Source organism: Pseudophryne corroboree, chromosome 11 (assembly GCF_028390025.1).
Source record: "Pseudophryne corroboree isolate aPseCor3 chromosome 11, aPseCor3.hap2, whole genome shotgun sequence".
Lineage (NCBI taxonomy): Eukaryota > Metazoa > Chordata > Amphibia > Anura > Myobatrachidae > Pseudophryne > Pseudophryne corroboree.
In genome coordinates this window covers 71,951,559-71,972,039 of record NC_086454.1, presented here as the reverse complement: position 1 = coordinate 71,972,039, position 20,481 = coordinate 71,951,559, and the positions used below count along the sequence as shown (strand labels likewise).

The following is a 20,481-nucleotide window of genomic DNA, read 5'->3' as shown; positions in this document are numbered from 1 at the left end:
AGGGTAGGCAAGTATACTGCGAATTGTCTAATACTGTTAAATGTGTTCTTTGAGCCACACCCCCTAAGTACAGAGCTGTGGACAATTGTGGTACCTAAAATACAAACATAGTAGGACTGCGCTGGTGAAAAAGTTGTATTTAATTATACCAAAGAATGAATATATATATATAAGTCCAAAATCAATCCGGCACTCAAAGAGTCAAAAAACATTCACCTGTGTGCCCTTGCTAAAATAAACACATCTGCTACAGTTCAGAACAGTCCCCATTCAGAACAAGCACGGCACTCCAGGACTTAGTGAAAAAATATTTATGTAAACACAGAATTAGAATATCTGTACATCACCATATAGCACTTAGCCTTCATAACAATGCTGCATTTCGGGCCCCGCAGGGTCCCTTCTTCAGGTTGATGCAAGTGCTGAAAAAAAGGAACATGTGTTTGTTTGTTCCTTTTTTTCAGCACTTGCATCAACCTGAAGAAGGGACCCTGCGGGGCCCGAAATGCAGCATTGTTATGAAGGCTAAGTGCTATATGGTGATGTACAGATATTCTCATTCTGTGTTTACATAAATATTTTTTCACTAAGTCCTGGAGTGCCGTGCTTGTTCTGAATGGGGACTGTTCTGAACTGTAGCAGATATATATATATATATATATATATATATATATATATTTAAAAATAGGGGGGAGATTATTGCGCCACTTGTGTACAACACCAATAAACTAAGAACCACGTGTAGTTGAAATAAATGACACTCCCTAAGGGTTAATACAGGGCGTCAGCTGTCCCCCAAAACACAGGGATGGTGGTTACCTGAAGCAACGGAAAAAACACACACAGGGGGGTGGGGGATATAGCGACCAACGGTGTCTTAAATTAATTCAATAAAAGTGGATCTAAAAGTATATAAAAACTGACCAAATCAGATAAATCTGAAAAATGGGAATTTATTTATACATTAAAACAGACAATGATTACACAACTATACTAAAAATTATTAAAATTTGAACAGCAAATCTTCTTAAAAAATGGGATAAAAACAATAGACACAATGCAATATAATACCAGTTAAAATGTATGTTAAAATATGTAAAACAACTTTAACTTAACTTGGTATGAGGTCACTGCCAGGTAGCCCAACGCGTTTCGTCATTCAGACTTCATCAAGGGGTAAAGGCAGAGTGGGACCGAGCTTCTATTTATACCAGTACTAGTCTCATAATAATTATGACATCACTTCCTGTTAATTAATCAAGGTATTGTAAAATAGGTTAAAAACTTCTATTTACATATGTCCAGTGGCCTTATTTTGTAGTGTATGTGTACAGTATTTGCACAGCAGGTTTGATGTTGGAGAGCTTAAAAAACTCTCTTGTAAAGGCGTCGGCGGATCTTTTCCGCCCCACTTCCGGTTTTCGTCCGTCACGTCATTTCCGCCCCACTTCCGGTATGCGATTGCGCGTGCGCCCGCGGCTGCAGACTTTTCTTTTAGAGACCAACAGTTCTGTGAATCTTACTCTCCAGGACTTCCTTGCGGCGGCCATCTTTATAAGGATTTGTTCCTATATAGTTTCACACGGCGGCCATGTTTGGGGAGTCCATAATCAGGGACATTTGTCTTAGTTCTCCAGTGTATTATGCATAAAAATAGATAGCAAAACGGGGATTAGTCAGTAATCAATTCAATGGTGACCGTAACATTAAATAAATCACTGTAAACTATATTACACACTGCTGAGTAATTAATAGTATCAGGATATATAGATATATATAAAGTGCAGAGTGCAGAATTAAAGGTAAGGGTGGATATATAAATATACATATATATATAAAGTGCTAAGTGCAAAATTAAAGGTACTAATAAATTATTATTAAGATGCAGATAGTGTGAGTAATACTAAACTGACATGCTCATGTAGGCTATTTAACATCAGGTTGGTTACAGTACCTGATCTTCCCAGATGGTCTCCCTGGTCTGGTACTGATCAGGCCCGACACTGCTTCGCTTCCAAGATCGGACGAGATTGGGCCTTTCCAGTGTGGTCTGACTGTAATAATAACTTTTTACCGTACATGTGTCAAATTTAATATATCAATATAGCTGTGAAGTATTGAAGAATACAGTGCGGGAATGGTGTGGATGGGAATAGGGTAGGAGAAGGAGGGGTAGGGGGTACAGGACCAGGGGGAGGGAGGAGAGGGTAGTGGGGGGAGGGGGGTGGTGTGAGGGAATGGGGGGGGGGAAGTAGATATGGTGAGGATCCAACCGTGATGATCCACCGGCTATAATTTTCACAGGAACGGAGCGATTTCATAATAGTAATTGAATCCCTTCGGGTGGAGTGTTTGTAATTGAAAAATCCAATACATTTCTCTACGTGAGAGTTTATTGGCCAGGTCGCCACCTCTTTCTCCCAGCTTCACAAGTTCGATCGCTTTAAAAGTTAGTGCCTCCGGATTGGAATTATGTGCAAGGTTGAAGTGTTTAGATACTGCGTGGTTTTCCATTTTGTTTTTTATATTGCGTACATGTTCTTGTATCCTCATTTTGAGCGGTCTTTTTGTTTTTCCCACATATTGTTTTCCGCAGTCACATTCTAATAAATAAATCACAGATTGTGTATTGCAGTTTATGAAGTCCTTAATCTTGTATACCTCCTTCTTTTCTGTGTCTGTGAATGTTTTCCTTACTGGGTGTAGGTACTTGCAGATGTTGCATCGGCCACATTTAAAGGAACCAGTGCATTTCGGTATTCTTGATTCTTCTTCAACTTTCTTGTGCAGCATACTGGGGGCCAGGATATCTTTTAGATTTTTAGATTTCCTGAAGACGATCTCAGGGCGAGGAGGCAGTATTTCTTTGAGGACTGGGTCCATTAATAGGATTCCCCAGTGGTTGCTTAGTGAGTCTCTAATAACTTTTTCATGACGGTTAAAGGTGGTGATAAACGGAACGGATTCTTTCTTGGTTTTTTTAGGTTTATATTCTAGCAGTGTTGATCTCTCTAGAGCCTTTGCTTTGACGGCTGCTTCTTCCACGATGGTAGCTGGGTATTCTTTGTTCTTGAATCTCTCTTTGTACTTCTCTATTTGGGTGTCACATTCTTCCTGGTTGCTGCAATTCCTCTTTATTCTATTAAATTGGGAAAAGGGGATGTTGTTTTTCCATTTCTTCAAGTGGTTACTTTTATAGTGCAGGTAACTGTTTATGTCAACCTGCTTGATGTAGTTCTTGGTTTTGACTCTTCCTTCCATCCCTGTTAGGATCACATCGAGAAATTCAATTGACTCTTTATTAAGTTTAGAAGTAAAAATGAGATTCATCTCGTTGGTACTTAGGAATTCCAGGAAGTTAAAAAAGCATTCTTCCGTACCGTCCCAAACAATTAAAATGTCGTCTATGTAACGACGATAAAAGACGATGTGGTTCTTAAAATCATGGTTACCATAGATAAAATTCTTCTCCCAGCTACCCATAAAAAGATTAGTGAAACTCGGAGCAAAAATCGTGCCCATTGCAGTCCCACAGCGTTGTAAATAAAAATGATCTAAAAACTTAAAATAATTGTGCTGAAGAATAAAATACATGACGTCACATATAAAATCTTTATGGATGGCTGTTAGTGAGGTGTCGATTTCCATAAATTCTCTACACGCTGTTACACCTTTCTTGTGGTCTATACAAGTGTATAATGATTGCACATCTATTGTTGCCCAACTGTAGGTGTTTTTCCATTCAAAGTCTTTTAGGGAGTTCAACACAGCAGTAGTGTCCTTTAAATATGACGGCAGCTCTTTCACATAGGGTTTCAGGAAGACATCAACGTACTCTGATAAATTTGATGTGAGCGAGTCAATGCCCGCCACGATGGGTCTTCCGTGTGGATTGGTCAAGTTCTTATGGATTTTGGGCAAGAAATAAAAAATAGGGGTAGTGGGGTCTGATTTCATTAGAAATTGAAATTCTTCCTTTGTAATTATCTCAGTTCGTAGACCGTGTAATAGAAGTGTTCTTAGTTCTCCGACAAACACATCTTTGGGGTCACCAGACAGTTTAGTATATGAGACATCTTCTCCCAATAGTCTCAGTGCTTCCTTGGTATATTTCTCACGGTCCATGATAACCAGGCCCCCCCCTTTATCAGCATGTTTTATTACAATTCCCTTATTTTTCTGTAGCTTTTTTAAAGCCTCACTCTCCCGGTTGGTGATGTTCTTCTCTTTAATTTTCTCCAAGTTGGTCTCACATAAGTCCTTTTTAACCAGTTCATAAAAGATGCTTACATTACTCCCCTTTGACTCCAATGGATAAAATTTTGAGGTCGGTTTTAGACCTGATTTTGACTGATTTTCATAGTTGCTGATCACAGCATCCTCTTTTCTCAGAAAATGTCTTTTGAGTGTCAACTTTCTGATAAATTTGTTTAAGTCGATAAAGGTCTCAAATTTGTTGAGACCCCCCGTGGGTGCAAACGTTAGGCCTTTATTCAGTAAGGATATTTCTGGTTCCGACAGTTTGTGTTCTGATAAATTAAAAATTCCTTTGTCCTTTGTTTCTGTCACTAGAATGTTCTTTTTTTGTTCTCGTTCCCTCCTGCTGCCCCGTTTTCCTCTTCTTCTGTGTATCTTCTTTTGAGAGGTGAAGCATGGTGAACATCTTCCTTCAGGGGGTTTCTTGTGGCTTCTTTTGGTCGTGTTCCTGTTCTTTGGGTTAAAAAAGTCTGATCACTTTTAGAGTTAAGTCTTTGTAGTGCTGTAAATCTATTCTGCATCCTTAGTGTTGGAGATGGTGTATTCATTTCTGGATTCCGTAGTGGTTTACCTTTAGTTGGTACGGTTTTCCAGTATTGTCTATTTGTTCGATTCACTTGTTGGTTCATGGTTCCAAACCTGCTCCAGTTTTTTATTTTTCCTTGTTCATAGTCCATCTTGTCCCTGAGAATTTTTTTCTCCTTATTCTTAGTGACCTCTTCTTCGATGTGTTCCATTTTTCTGTAGAGAACCTTTTCATTAATCTTGTAATCCTCTTTATCTTTGAAGGGTTCAAGTTCACTTTCTTTGCACTTGATGTTCTTCTCTAATTCTAAGAGGGAGTTCTTCTTCTCATCAATCAGCAATTTCATTAGGTCAATGGAACAATTGTGTAATGTTTTATCCCATTTTTCTAAAAAGGCTGCATCCAGGTTGCCGAATGTGGGTTGTTTTAGGAGTCTTAGCCCCCTTGGAATTCTATCAACTGAAATATAGTGCTCTAGGCCCTTTATATCCCACCATGTTTTTACTTCTTTGGTGAGGAGTCTTTCTATGCCCCAAAATAATTCATCTAGATCACCTGGTGGGGAGGGTTCACTAGATTGCTGTTTCTCATTAAATATTTTTTGGCACCAGTTTTGTCTCTTGGTTGCCCGATCTGAGTTTCTCCACATTCTAAAGTGGGTTGTAGTGCACCAGGCAGCAAATAAAAATGAATACCAGAGAAATTTAAAAATAGGGGGGAGATTATTGCGCCACTTGTGTACAACACCAATAAACTAAGAACCACGTGTAGTTGAAATAAATGACACTCCCTAAGGGTTAATACAGGGCGTCAGCTGTCCCCCAAAACACAGGGATGGTGGTTCCCTGAAGCAACGGAAAAAACACACACAGGGGGGTGGGGGATATAGCGACCAACGGTGTCTTAAATTAATTCAATAAAAGTGGATCTAAAAGTATATAAAAACTGACCAAATCAGATAAATCTGAAAAATGGGAATTTATTTATACATTAAAACAGACAATGATTACACAACTATACTAAAAATTATTAAAATTTGAACAGCAAATCTTCTTAAAAAATGGGATAAAAACAATAGACACAATGCAATATAATACCAGTTAAAATGTATGTTAAAATATGTAAAACAACTTTAACTTAACTTGGTATGAGGTCACTGCCAGGTAGCCCAACGCGTTTCGTCATTCAGACTTCATCAAGGGGTAAAGGCAGAGTGGGACTGAGCTTCTATTTATACCAGTACTAGTCTCATAATAATTATGACATCACTTCCTGTTAATTAATCAAGGTATTGTAAAATAGGTTAAAAACTTCTATTTACATATGTCCAGTGGCCTTATTTTGTAGTGTATGTGTACAGTATTTGCACAGCAGGTTTGATGTTGGAGAGCTTAAAAAACTCTCTTGTAAAGGCGCCGGCGGATCTTTTCTGCCCCACTTCCGGTTTTAGTCCGTCGCGTCATTTCCGCCCCACTTCCGCCCCACTTCCGGTATGCGATTGCGCGTGCGCCCGCGGCTGCAGACTTTTCTTTTAGAGACCAACAGTTCTGTGAATCTTACTCTCCAGGACTTCCTTGCGGCGGCCATCTTTATAAGGATTTGTTCCTATATAGTTTCACACGGCGGCCATGTTTGGGGAGTCCATAATCAGGGACATTTGTCTTAGTTCTCCAGTGTATTATGCATAAAAATAGATAGAAAAATGGGGATTAGTCAGTAATCAATTCAATGGTGACAGTAACATTAAATAAATCACTGTAAACTATATTACACACTGCTGAGTAATTAATCGTATCAGGATATATAGATATATATAAAGTGCAGAGTGCAGAATTAAAGGTAAGGGTGGATATATAAATATACATATATATATAAAGTGCTAAGTGCAAAATTAAAGGTACTAATAAATTATTATTAAGATGCAGATAGTGTGAGTAATACTAAACTGACATGCTCATGTAGGCTATTTAACATCAGGTTGGTTACAGTACCTGATCTTCAATTACAAACACTCCACCCGAAGGGATTCAATGACTATTATGAAATCGCTCCGTTCCTGTGAAAATTATAGCCGGTGGATCATCACGGTTGGATCCTCACCATATCTACTTTCCCCCCCCATTCCCCCACACCACCCCCCTCCCCCCACTACCCTCTCCTCCCTCCCCCTGGTCCTGTACCCCCTACCCCTCCTTCTCCTACCCTATTCCCATCCACACCATTCCCGCACTGTATTCTTCAATACTTCACAGCTATATTGATATATTAAATTTGACACATGTACGGTAAAAAGTTATTATTACAGTCAGACCACACTGGAAAGGCCTAATCTCATCCGATCTTGGAAGCGAAGCAGTGTCGGGCCTGATCAGTACCAGACCAGGGAGACCATCTGGGAAGATCGGGTACTGTAACCAACCTGATGTTAAATAGCCTACATGTGCATGTCAGTTTAGTATTACTCACACTATCTGCATCTTAATAATAATTTATTAGTACCTTTAATTTTGCACTTAGCACTTAATATATATATGTATATTTATATATCCACCCTTACCTTTAATTCTGCACTCTGCACTTTATATATATCTATATATCCTGATACTATTAATTACTCAGCAGTGTGTAATATAGTTTACAGTGATTTATTTAATGTTACTGTCACCATTGAATTGATTACTGACTAATCCCCGTTTTTCTATCTATTTTTATGCATAATACACTGGAGAACTAAGACAAATGTCCCTGATTATGGACTCCCCAAACATGGTCGCCGTGTGAAACTATATAGGAACAAATCCTTATAAAGATGGCCGCCGCAAGGAAGTCCTGGAGAGTAAGATTCACAGAACTGTTGGTCTCTAAAAGAAAAGTCTGCAGCCGCGGGCGCACGCGCAATCGCATACCGGAAGTGGGGCGGAAATGACGCGACGGACGAAAACCGGAAGTGGGGCGGAAAAGATCCACTGGCGCCTTTACAAGAGAGTTTTTTAAGCTCTCCAACATCAAACCTGCTGTGCAAATACTGTACACATACACTACAAAATAAGGCCACTGGACATATGTAAATAGAAGTTTTTAACCTATTTTACAATACCTTGATTAATTAACAGGAAGTGATGTCATAATTATTATGAGACTAGTACTGGTATAAATAGAAGCTCAGTCCCACTCTGCCTTTACCCCTTGATGAAGTCTGAATGACGAAACGCGTTGGGCTACCTGGCAGTGACCTCATACCAAGTTAAGTTAAAATTGTTTTACATATTTTAACATACATTTTAACTGGTATTATATTGCATTGTGTCTATTGTTTTTATCCCATTTTTTAAGAAGATTTGCTGTTCAAATTTTAATAATTTTTAGTATAGTTGTGTAATCATTGTCTGTTTTAATGTATAAATAAATTCCCATTTTTCAGATTTATCTGATTTGGTCAGTTTTTATATACTTTTAGATCCACTTTTATTGAATTAATTTAAGACACCGTTGGTCGCTATATCCCCCACCCCCCTGTATGTATATATATATATATATATATATATACTAGGTGCTTCATCGCGCCCTACGGGCGCTCTTCACACCGTCGTAGGGGGCTACGCCCCCTTCTTTGTGTGGTTGAATATATGATTATATGGAGTATTACCTGCATTCCTACTGTTGTTAGAGGTAAAATATTGCGCAATGTAAGGGCAGCGGATGGTGATGGGGGCGTTGCCTCTTGCTACGGCGTGAACAGCGGCTGCAAGGCCCGATGTAGAGAATGTAGCGGGTGTGTGGGGGAGAGTGTCTGTAGATGCTGCAGGTGGAGGGGCGAATGGGGAAGGGAGTTGGGAGGTGCTGCGGGTGGGGTTGGGCGGGGGAGTGGGGTCCGGAGGTGCTATGGGTGGGGGAAGGGTGGGGGGTCGTGGGTGGGGAAGGGACAGTTGCGAGGGTTGCTGCGGTGTGGGGGAGGGTGTCTGTAGATGGTACGGGTGGAGGGGGTTTGATGCAGGGAGGGGGTGTGCGGATGGGTGAGGGGGCTGCGGGTGGTGGAGGGGCAGGTGCGGGGGTGCGTGGATGCTGCAGGTGGGGTTGGGAGGTGCCATGTGGGGGGGGGAAGCATGGGTGGTGCAGGTGGGAGAGGGGCAGGTGCGGTGGGGTGGGGGACGGGGTCCGAGGGCGGTAGGGGAGGGGCAGTTGTGGGTGTTCCGAGGGTGGGGGAGGGGTGGGTGGCATGGGTGGGGAAGGGAGGGGTGCGGGGTTTGCTGCTGTGTGGCGGAGGGTGTCTGTAGATGCTACGGGTGGAAGGGGGTTGATGGGGGTGGCGCAGATGGGTGAGGGGGTTGGGAGGTGCTGGCGAGGGGGGGAGGCTGCGAATGGGAGAGTGGATTTGGAGGCGGTGTGAATAGTGGAGGAGAGGGGGTGTGGTGGGGGAGGGGCAGGTGCAGGGCTGTTGGGGATGGAGTAAGGGTTCCGAAGGTGCTGAGGGTGGAGAAGGGGTTGATTGCTGAGGTGCGGTGGATGGTGGAGGGGTCCGGAGGTGCTGCGGGTGGAGAAGGGGCTGATTGCGGGGGTGTGGTGGATGGTGGAGTGGTCTGGAGGTGCTGCGGGTGGTGGAGGGGCAGGTGTGGGGGTGCGTGTAGGGGAGGTGGGGTGCTGCAGGTGGGGTAGGGGGTTGAAAGGTGCCGTGGGGGGGGGGGGAGAAGCATGGGTGGTGCGGGTGGAAGAGGGGCAGTTGCGGTGGTTTGGCAGATGGGGGAGGGGGTCTGGAAGTGCCGCGGGTGGTGGAGGAGCAGGTGTGGGGGTGCGTGGATGACACGGGTGGGGGAGGGGGGGTGCTGCAGATGGGGTAGGGGGTTGGGAGGTGCAGTGTCGGGGGGGGAGAAGCACGGGTGGAAGAGCGGCAGGCGCGGTGGTGTGGCGGATGGGGAGGCAGTCTGGAAGTGCCGTTGGTGGTGGAGGCGCAGTTGTGGGGGTGCGTTGATGCCACGGGTGGGGGAGGGGGGTGCTGCTGGTGGGGTAGGGTTTGGGAGGTGCCGTGTGGGGTGGGAGAAGCATGGGTGGTGCGGGTAAGAGAGGCAGGTGGGGTGGTTTGGCAGATGGGGGCAGGGGTCTGGAAGTGCTGCGGGTGGTGGAGGCGCAGTTCTGGGGGTAGCAGTGGGTGGGGGACGGGGTCCTATACACACACTAAAAAAGGAAAGGCGCCTGTGATAGAACCTGTGTTGAGATGCTATTTGCTGCTCTCAGAATAGGGTATTAGAGTCCCTATATAAAGTAAACAAACAAAAAAGGAAAGAGAGCGCAAATAGACTTGAATTATTCCATATTTATTATATCTAAAATTGCACATACACCAAAATTAGTTTAAACTATACCAATTGGCAACTGGATTTAAAACAACTTAGTACTTTAAAAATATATTTCATAGCATAGGATCCCTAACACTCGAATATCCTTATGGTTCCACTCAAGTAATACCCTACTGATTACCAGATAATTTTCACAGGTGTCCTTTAGTGAAATCAATGTAGAAAGAGTCCAAGAATGGTGAAAGACCCTTATTTATATCCACCAGTCACGTCCTGTGTGATAATACATGTATTTATACCGTAATCATGGTTATTGTTTCTTTTAAGAAAGAATTGAAACAGTTAATGTAGCAAATATACTGATGCTTCAGGTAGCTAAAAGTCAGTTTGTAAAGCAGGCTTTATCTCATATTGCAGCCTCTCTAGAGCGTCTCCGTCTGCCGCTCTCTACCTTAATCACTTATTGTGTTCAGAGTGGCTAGGCTTACCGCTTCCCGAGAGTTTTGGTCCACGGCGCCGGGATTGCGCGCACCGCCTGGCGTGTCCAAGGTGATTGTAGCTGCGGCGCCTGTGTTCACCTCTCAGTGCCCGACTGGACCGCTGGCTCCAGGCACGTGATCGGCAGCCACGGTCCCTGCTTTGCAAAGGGACCAATGCAGGTGGCTCCAGACCCAGGACCGGACTGTCCAATAAAGTGATTGATGCTGAAATCGGTGGCAACCAAATCCGTGAAGAGTGTTTGGATCCTAAAACACCCTAGGGTGTTTTAGAATCCAAACACTTTTCACGGATTTGGTTGCCACCGATTTCAGCATCAATCACTTTATTGGACAGTCCGGTCCTGGGTCTGGAGCCACCTGCATTGGTCCCTTTGCAAAGCAGGGACCGTGGCTGCCGATCACGTGCCTGGAGCCAGCGGTCCAGTCGGGCACTGAGAGGTGAACACAGGCGCCGCAGCTACAATCACCTTGGACACGCCAGGCGGTGCGCGCAATCCCGGCGCCGTGGACCAAAACTCTCGGGAAGCGGTAAGCCTAGCCGCTCTGAACACAATAAGTGATTAAGGTAGAGAGCGGCAGACGGAGACGCTCTAGAGAGGCTGCAATATGAGATAAAGCCTGCTTTACAAACTGACTTTTAGCTACCTGAAGCATCAGTATATTTGCTACATTAACTGTTTCAATTCTTTCTTAAAAGAAACAATAACCATGATTACGGTATAAATACATGTATTATCACACAGGACGTGACTGGTGGATATAAATAAGGGTCTTTCACCATTCTTGGACTCTTTCTACATTGATTTCACTAAAGGACACCTGTGAAAATTATCTGGTAATCAGTAGGGTATTACTTGAGTGGAACCATAAGGATATTCGAGTGTTAGGGATCCTATGCTATGAAATATATTTTTAAAGTACTAAGTTGTTTTAAATCCAGTTGCCAATTGGTATAGTTTAAACTAATTTTGGTGTATGTGCAATTTTAGATATAATAAATATGGAATAATTCAAGTCTATTTGCGCTCTCTTTCCTTTTTTGTTTGTTTCCTATACACACAGCATGATACTGGTCTGTACAGCATGGACATATACAGACACAGCGACTGCACTCCTGTCTGCACTCACCACTTGTGGCTTGGCTGGGCCCTGGCATTCCCATGGCCACTTCCTCACACAGCTGCAGAATGCTGTACACCGCCGACAACTCCTCCTCCGCTCCTCGGTGTCGTTATCCACAGAAGGCACTGACAGAGTCACCTCCTCACACAGCAGCACGGGGTCGGCAGGCGCAGCCTCTCCCGCTCCCCGGCGCCTCCGTCAGGTGGACAGTGGACCGGAATCCCCCAAGGCTGTCCCTTCCCCACACAGCTGCAGCGTGCTCTGGTCCCCCGCCGGAGCCTCCTCCAATCCCAGTCCAGTAAAAAGGTAGTGAAGAAGGAGCGTGGCGGCTTCCAGTGGCAGGCGCCCATAGGCAGCTGCCTAATGCTGGGGCCGGGCCTCACACTGAGCAGTTCCCCAGGCAGCATGGCGCCTGGAGAGCTGCTGGGAGGGGAGCGACTTTATGTGGAGCAGGGGGCAGGAGTGGCGTGAGGCTGGGCGCCTGCACACAGACAGGTGCGGGTGACGGGGATGTGGAAGTGGAGGGGGTTGCGGCGTTGTGCTGACGGCGTGTGGCGGTACAGTGTGGGCCGGGTGTATGAGAGAGGTTGTGGGGTGGGCGGCAGTGGTCTGTGCGGCCGTGGATGCGTGCGGCGTATTCCGTTACTGTGTGTCCGCGTCTGCAAGGTGATGCACAGACATGGGGCGGCAGGGAGGGGACGCAGAGACGCGGGGCTTTAGGGAGGGGACGCAGAGACGTGGGGCGGCAGGGAGGGGATGCAGAGACGTGGGGCGGCAGGGAGGGGACGCAGAGACGCGGGGCGGCAGGGAGGGGACGCAGAGATGCAGGACGGGGACGCAGAGACACAGGGCGGGGACCCAGAGACACGGGGCGGCAGGGCGGGGATGCAGAGACACAGGGCGGGGATGCAGAGACACAGGGCGGGGACGCAGAGACGCAGAGCGGGGACGCAGAGACGCAAGGACGGGACGCAGAGATGCAAGGAGGGGACGCAGAGGCACAAGGCGGGGACCCAGAGACGCGGGGCGGCAGGGTGGGGACGCAGAGACGCAGGGTGGGGACGCAGAGACGCAAGGAGGGGATGCAGAGACGCAAGGAGGGGACGCAGAGACGCAAGGAGGGGATGCAGAGACGCAGAGCGGCAGGGAGGGGACGCAGAGCGGCAGGGAGGGGACGCAGAGAGGCGGGACGCAGGGAGGGGATGCAGAGAAGCGGGAGGCAGAGATGCGGGCGGTAGGGAGGGGATGCAGAGAGGCTGGGTGGCAGGGAGGGGACGCAGAGACGCGGGGCAGTAGGGAGGGGATGCAGAGACGCGAGGCAGTAGGGAGGGGATGCAGAGAGGCGGGCCGGCAGGCAGGGGAGGCAGAGACGTGGGGCGGCAGGGAGGGGACGCAGAGATGCGGTGCTGCAGGGAGGGGATGCAGAGAGGTGGGGAGGCAGGGAGGGGATGCAGAGAGGCGGGGCGGCAGGGAGGGGATGCAGAGAGGTGGGGCGGCAGGGAGGGGATAGAGAGACGCGGGTCAGCAGGGAGGGGACGCCTTTTGGGTCAGCAGGGAGGGGACGCAGAGAGGCAGGGAGGGGACGCAAAGAGGCTGGGACGCAGAGAGGGGACGCAGAGACGCGGTGCTGCCTATGTACTCTCTCTCACCTTTGAGGTTGGGGCAGCGTCCACAGAACCAGGTGTACTGTCCCGCATCTCAGGCTTGTGCAGCCGGCAGGCCAGTCCCTGTGGTGTGCAGTCCGGGTCTCTGGGGATGGTGGGAGGCAACGTTGTCTTAGGTGTGCGGAGGAGGCGGCGGGTGTCTGTACACGGCGCAGGGAGGCCTATGAAGCCGCCATACACATTAGGAGGGACGGGTGGCGCAGGAGACGGACGGGGAGGCAGCAGTCAGGCGCGGGTGATGCTGCGCCGTAAGTGGCGGGACAGTGGGTCCCAGGCGCGGCTGCAGTGCGGGAGATGGCGCTGGGGGTGTGCGGAGGGCGGGAGGGGTGGTGCGGCCTGCGGCTGCTTGGTCGGCTGTGGTGCGGCCCAGCCACCGTGTCCGTGCTGCGGATGGGTGTGAGAGTCTGGGAGATGGTGGGCTTGTGCGGCGGGTGGGATTGGTGCTGTGGGGTTAGCGGGTGTGTGTGCTGATCCATTATGCGTCGGGTCTGGGCCGTCAGTGGCTGCATGTGGGAGCTGGTGGAGGGGAGTTTGGGGGTGTGTGCTGCGGGTGGCATTGGGGTGTAGGTTGCCATGGTTACCTGGCACTGTGGTGGGTCTGTCCCCTGGTGGTTTGTGGCTGGGGATGGTGGGGGGGATTGTGTGGCTGCTGCTCCCGTTCTGCTAGTGGTATGCTGGGACAGGGCAGGAGCTGCTAACTCCACCCAGCCCTGTGACTCCACCCAGCGTTAGAACTGCAGGCACAGAGTCACAAGGCAAATATATAGTAGATATATATACATATATATATATATATATATAGGAGATAAACACACACACACACACACACACACACACACTATGGGGGCAGTGTATATTTGGCACAGTGGGGCATTGTATACCTGGCCCTGGTGGGGGGGGGGCAATGTATATTTGACACAGTGTCGGCATTGTATATCTGGCACAGTGTCGGCATTGTATAGCTGGCACAGGGGGCCAATGTATATCTGGCACAGTGTGGGTATTGTATATCTGGGCCTGTGGGGGCAATGTCTATCTTCCACTGTGGGGGCAATTGTATAGCTGGCACTGTGGGGGCAATTGTATAGCTGGCACTGTGGGGGCAATTGTATAGCTGGCACTGTGGGGGCAATTGTACAGCTGGCACTGTGGGGGCAATTGTACAGCTGGCACTGTGGGGGCAATTGTACAGCTGGCACTGTGGGGGCAATTGTACAGCTGGCACTGTGGGGGCAGTGTATAGCTGGCACTGTGGGGGCAGTGTACAGCTGGCACTGTGGGGGCAGTGTACAGCTGGCACTGTGGGGGCATTGTATAGCTGGCACTGTGGGAGCAATTGTACAGCTGGCACTGTGGGGGCATTGTATAGCTGGCACTGTGGGGGGCATTGTATAGCTGGCACTGTGGGGGGCAGTGTATAGCTGGCACTGTGGGGGCATTGCATGCAGGAGGTGGTGCTGGGGTTGTGGGGAGGGGGGTTTAGGTGGTGTGCGGCTCGACGGCGGGTCCCGCGGCTGCATGCTGAAGGATAGTGCTGGGGTTGTGGGGAGGGGAGGATGTGTGCTGTGCGACGTCGGGTCCCGGCCAGCTTGTCCTGGAGCGGATGGCGGGTCCCGGGCAGCGTGTCGTGGAGCGGACGGCGGGCCCCGGCTAACGTGTTGTGGAGCGGCTGCATGCAAGAGGTGGGGTGCTGGGGTTGTGGGGGAGGGGGGGATCGGTGGTGTGCGGCTCGTCCGTGGTGCGGACGGCGGGTCCCGGCCAGCCTGTGTGTGCCGCGGCTGCATGCAGGAGGTGGTGCTGGAGTTGTGGGGAGGGGGGGGGGGGGGAATAGCTGGTGTGGGGTGAGGGTGTCTTGTGTGTGTGTGTGTGTGTGTGTGTGTGTTCGTCCGTTGTGCGGACGTCGTCTCTGGGGCTGCTGACTGCCTCTGGGGACTGGGGAAGGGAGGGTGCGGGTGTCATTGGGGTGTAGGTGGCTGTTTTGGGGGGTAAACCTAGGGAGGGGTGCATGGTTACCAGGCACTGTGCTGCGTCTGGCCACTGGTGGGTTGTCTGTGGAGATGGTATCCGGATTCTGTGGCTGCAGTGCTGCTCCCGTTAGTGGTGTGCTGAAACTCCCCCCCAGGCCTGTGACTCCACCCAGCGTTAGAGGGCCAGGCACAGACAAGGCAAATATATATGAGATATATATATATATATATAAAAACCACATCAATGTGGCAAACCACCGGCTGGTAATTTCAGAAACATACAGCACCATACATAAAAACAAAAACATTAAAAAATTTATATTCCTGCCTCTATGAGTACTGAGTTTTTGACTTGACCAGATATAGATATACAGGGATTAGTCTATCACACAGGTTCTCAAACTCGGTCCTCAGGACCCCACACGGTCCATGTTTTGCTGGTCCCCTGTAGATTTTTGAAATGTGACAGTTGGTGATACACAGTGCAGCTGCTGGGTGACATGGAAAACGTGAACCGTGTGGGGTCCTGAGGACCGAGTTTGAGAACCACTGGCTCTATCATAAGTAACAGTCCATATTATCCTCTGTTAATACTCACAGCAGTGAGACTTCAGTATTGTGAATTAAAGCTAGAGATGAGCGGGTTCGGTTTCTCTGAATCCGAACCCGCCAGAACTTCATGTTTTTTTTCACGGGTCCGAGCGACTCGGATCTTCCCGCCTTGCTCGGTTAACCCGAGCGCGCCTGAACGTCATCATGACGCTGTCGGATTCTCGCGAGGCTCGGATTCTATCGCGAGACTCGGATTCTATATAAGGAGCCGCGCGTCGCCGCCATTTTCACACGTGCATTGAGATTGATAGGGAGAGGACGTGGCTGGCGTCCTCTCCATTTAGATTATAAGAGACTGAGAGAGATTTACTGGAGCTGACTAGGAGGAGTACTGTTACTGTAGAAGTGTAGAGACTGAGTGGAGAGAGTTTACTAGTGAGGACAGTGCAGTTTACTTTATAATCCGTTCTCTGCCTGAAAAAAGCGATACACAGCACACAGTGACTCAGTCACATACCATATCTGTGTGCACTGCTCAGGCTCAGGCCAGTGTGCTGCATCATCTATTATCTATATATAATATTATATATATCTGTCTGACTGCTCAGCTCACACAGCTTATAATTGTGGGGGAGACTGGGGAGCACTACTGCAGTGCCAGTTATAGGTTATAGCAGGAGCCAGGAGTACATAATAGAGATGAGCGGGTTCGGTTTCTCTGAATCCGAACCCGCACGAACTTCATGTTTTTTTTCACGGGTCCGAGCGACTCGGATCTTCCCGCCTTGCTCGGTTAACCCGAGCGCGCCCGAACGTCATCATGACGCTGTCGGATTCTCGCGAGGCTCGGATTCTATCGCGAGACTCGGATTCTATATAAGGAGCCGCGCGTCGCCGCCATTTTCACACGTGCATTGAGATTGATAGGGAGAGGACGTGGCTGGCGTCCTCTCCGTTTAGAATAGATTAGAGAGACACTTGATTTACTAATTTTGGGGAGCATTAGGAGTACTCAGTACAGTGCAGAGTTTTGCTGATAGTGACCACCAGTTTTATTTATAATCCGTTCTCTGCCTGAAAAAAGCGATACACAGCACACAGTGACTCAGTCACATACCATATCTGTGTGCACTGCTCAGGCTCAGGCCAGTGTGCTGCATCATCTATTATCTATATATAATATTATATATATCTGATTATCTGTCTGACTGCTCAGCTCACACAGCTTATAATTGTGGGGGAGACTGGGGAGCACTACTGCAGTGCCAGTTATAGGTTATAGCAGGAGCCAGGAGTACATAATATATTATATAGTGAGTGACCACCAGACACACAGTGCAGTTTATTTAATATATCCGTTCTCTGCCTGAAAAAAGCGATACACACAGTGACTCAGTCAGTCACATACCATATCTGTGTGCACTGCTCAGGCTCAGGCCAGTGTGCTGCATCATCTATATATATTATATATCTGTCTGACTGCTCAGCTCACACAGCTTATAATTGTGGGGGAGACTGGGGAGCACTACTGCAGTGCCAGTTATAGGTTATAGCAGGAGCCAGGAGTACATAATATTATATTAAAACAGTGCACACTTTTGCTGCAGGAGTGCCACTGCCAGTGTGACTAGTGACCAGTGACCTGACCACCAGTATATATAATATTAGTAGTATACTATCTCTTTATCAACCAGTCTATATTAGCAGCAGACACAGTACAGTGCGGTAGTTCACGGCTGTGGCTACCTCTGTGTCGGCACTCGGCAGCCCGTCCATAATTGTATATACCACCTAACCGTGGTTTTTTTTTCTTTCTTTATACATACATACTAGTTACGAGTATACTATCTCTTTATCAACCAGTCTATATTAGCAGCAGACACAGTACAGTGCGGTAGTTCACGGCTGTGGCTACCTCTGTGTCGGCACTCGGCAGCCCGTCCATAATTGTATATACCACCTAACCGTGGTTTTTTTTTCTTTCTTTATACATACATACTAGTTACGAGTATACTATCTCTTTATCAACCAGTCTATATATTAGCAGCAGACACAGTACAGTGCGGTAGTTCACGGCTGTGGCTACCTCTGTGTCGGCACTCGGCAGCCCGTCCATAATTGTATATACCACCTAACCGTGTTTTTTTTTTCTTTCTTTATACATACATACTAGTTACGAGTATACTATCTCTTTATCAACCAGTCTATATATTAGCAGCAGACACAGTACAGTGCGGTAGTTCACGGCTGTGGCTACCTCTGTGTCGGCACTCGGCAGCCCGTCCATAATTGTATATACCACCTAACCGTGGTTTTTTTTTCTTTCTTTATACATACATACTAGTTACGAGTATACTATCTCTTTATCAACCAGTCTATATATTAGCAGCAGACACAGTACAGTGCGGTAGTTCACGGCTGTGGCTACCTCTGTGTCGGCACTCGGCAGCCCGTCCATAATTGTATATACCACCTAACCGTGGTTTTTTTTTCTTTCTTTATACATACATACTAGTTACGAGTATACTATCTCTTTATCAACCAGTCTATATATTAGCAGCAGACACAGTACAGTGCGGTAGTTCACGGCTGTGGCTACCTCTGTGTCGGCACTCGGCAGCCCGTCCATAATTGTATATACCACCTAACCGTGGTTTTTTTTTCTTTCTTTATACATACATACTAGTTACGAGTATACTATCTCTTTATCAACCAGTCTATATATTAGCAGCAGACACAGTACAGTGCGGTAGTTCACGGCTGTGGCTACCTCTGTGTCGGCACTCGGCAGCCCGTCCATAATTGTATATACCACCTAACCGTGGTTTTTTTTTCTTTCTTTATACATACATACTAGTTACGAGTATACTATCTCTTTATCAACCAGTCTATATATTAGCAGCAGACACAGTACAGTGCGGTAGTTCACGGCTGTGGCTACCTCTGTGTCGGCACTCGGCAGCCCATCCATAATTGTATATACCACCTAACCGTGTTTTTTTTTTCTTTCTTTATACATACATACTAGTTACGAGTATACTATCTCTTTATCAACCAGTCTATATATTAGCAGCAGACACAGTACAGTGCGGTAGTTCACGGCTGTGGCTACCTCTGTGTCGGCACTCGGCAGCCCGTCCATAATTGTATATACCACCTAACCGTGGTTTTTTTTTCTTTCTTTATACATACATACTAGTTACGAGTATACTATCTCTTTATCAACCAGTCTATATATTAGCAGCAGACACAGTACAGTGCGGTAGTTCATGGCTGTGGCTACCTCTGTGTCGGCACTCGGCAGCCCGTCCATAATTGTATATACCACCTAACCGTGGTTTTTTTTTCTTTCTTTATACATACATACTAGTTACGAGTATACTATCTCTTTATCAACCAGTCTATATATTAGCAGCAGACACAGTACAGTGCGGTAGTTCACGGCTGTGGCTACCTCTGTGTCGGCACTCGGCAGCCCGTCCATAATTGTATATACCACCTAACCGTGGTTTTTTTTTCTTTCTTTATACATACATACTAGTTACGAGTATACTATCTCTTTATCAACCAGTCTATATATTAGCAGCAGACACAGTACAGTGCGGTAGTTCACGGCTGTGGCTACCTCTGTGTCGGCACTCGGCAGCCCGTCCATAATTGTATACTAGTATCCAATCCATCCATCTCCATTGTTTACCTGAGGTGCCTTTTAGCTGTGCCTATTAAAATATGGAGAACAAAAATGTTGAGGTTCCAAAATTAGGGAAAGATCAAGATCCACTTCCACCTCGTGCTAAAGCTGCTGCCACTAGTCATGGCCGAGACGATGAAATGCCAGCAACGTCGTCTGCCAAGGCCGATGCCCAATGGCATAGTACAGAGCATGTCAAAACCAAAACACCAAATATCAGTAAAAAAAGGACTCCAAAACCTAAAATAAAATTGTCGGAGGAGAAGCGTAAACTTGCCAATATGCCATTTACCACACGGAGTGGCAAGGAACGGCTGAGGCCCTGGCCTATGTTCATGGCTAGTGGTTCAGCTTCACATGAGGATGGAAGCACTCAGCCTCTCGCTAGAAAACTGAAAAGACTCAAGCTGGCAAAAGCACCGCAAAGAACTGTGCGTTCTTTGAAATCCCAAATCCACAAGGAGAGTCCAATTGTGTCGGTTGCGATGCCTGACCTTCCCAACACTGGACGTGAAGAGCATGCGCCTTCCACCATTTGCACGCCCCCTGCAAGTGCTGGAAGGAGCACCCGCAGTCCAGTTCCTGATAGTCAGATTGAAGATGTCAGTGTTGAAGTACACCAGGATGAGGAGGATATGGGTGTTGCTGGCGCTGGGGAGGAAATTGACCAGGAGGATTCTGATGGTGAGGTGGTTTGTTTAAGTCAGGCACCCGGGGAGACACCTGTTGTCCGTGGGAGGAATATGGCCGTTGACATGCCAGGTGAAAATACCAAAAAAATCAGCTCTTCGGTGTGGAGGTATTTCACCAGAAATGCGGACAACAGGTGTCAAGCCGTGTGTTCCCTTTGTCAAGCTGTAATAAGTAGGGGTAAGGACGTTAACCACCTCGGAACATCCTCCCTTATACGT

At 47.4% G+C, this 20,481-nt stretch overlaps 2 pseudogenes; one reads left to right on the top strand and one right to left on the bottom strand.

The window, feature by feature from the left end:
- Positions 1-1,942: 1,942 nt before the first annotated feature.
- Positions 1,943-2,062, bottom strand: LOC134971293 (5S ribosomal RNA; annotated as a pseudogene).
- Positions 2,063-7,080: 5,018 nt separating this feature from the next.
- LOC134971401 (5S ribosomal RNA) lies at positions 7,081-7,200 on the top strand (annotated as a pseudogene).
- The last annotated feature ends 13,281 nt before the right edge of the window (positions 7,201-20,481 follow it).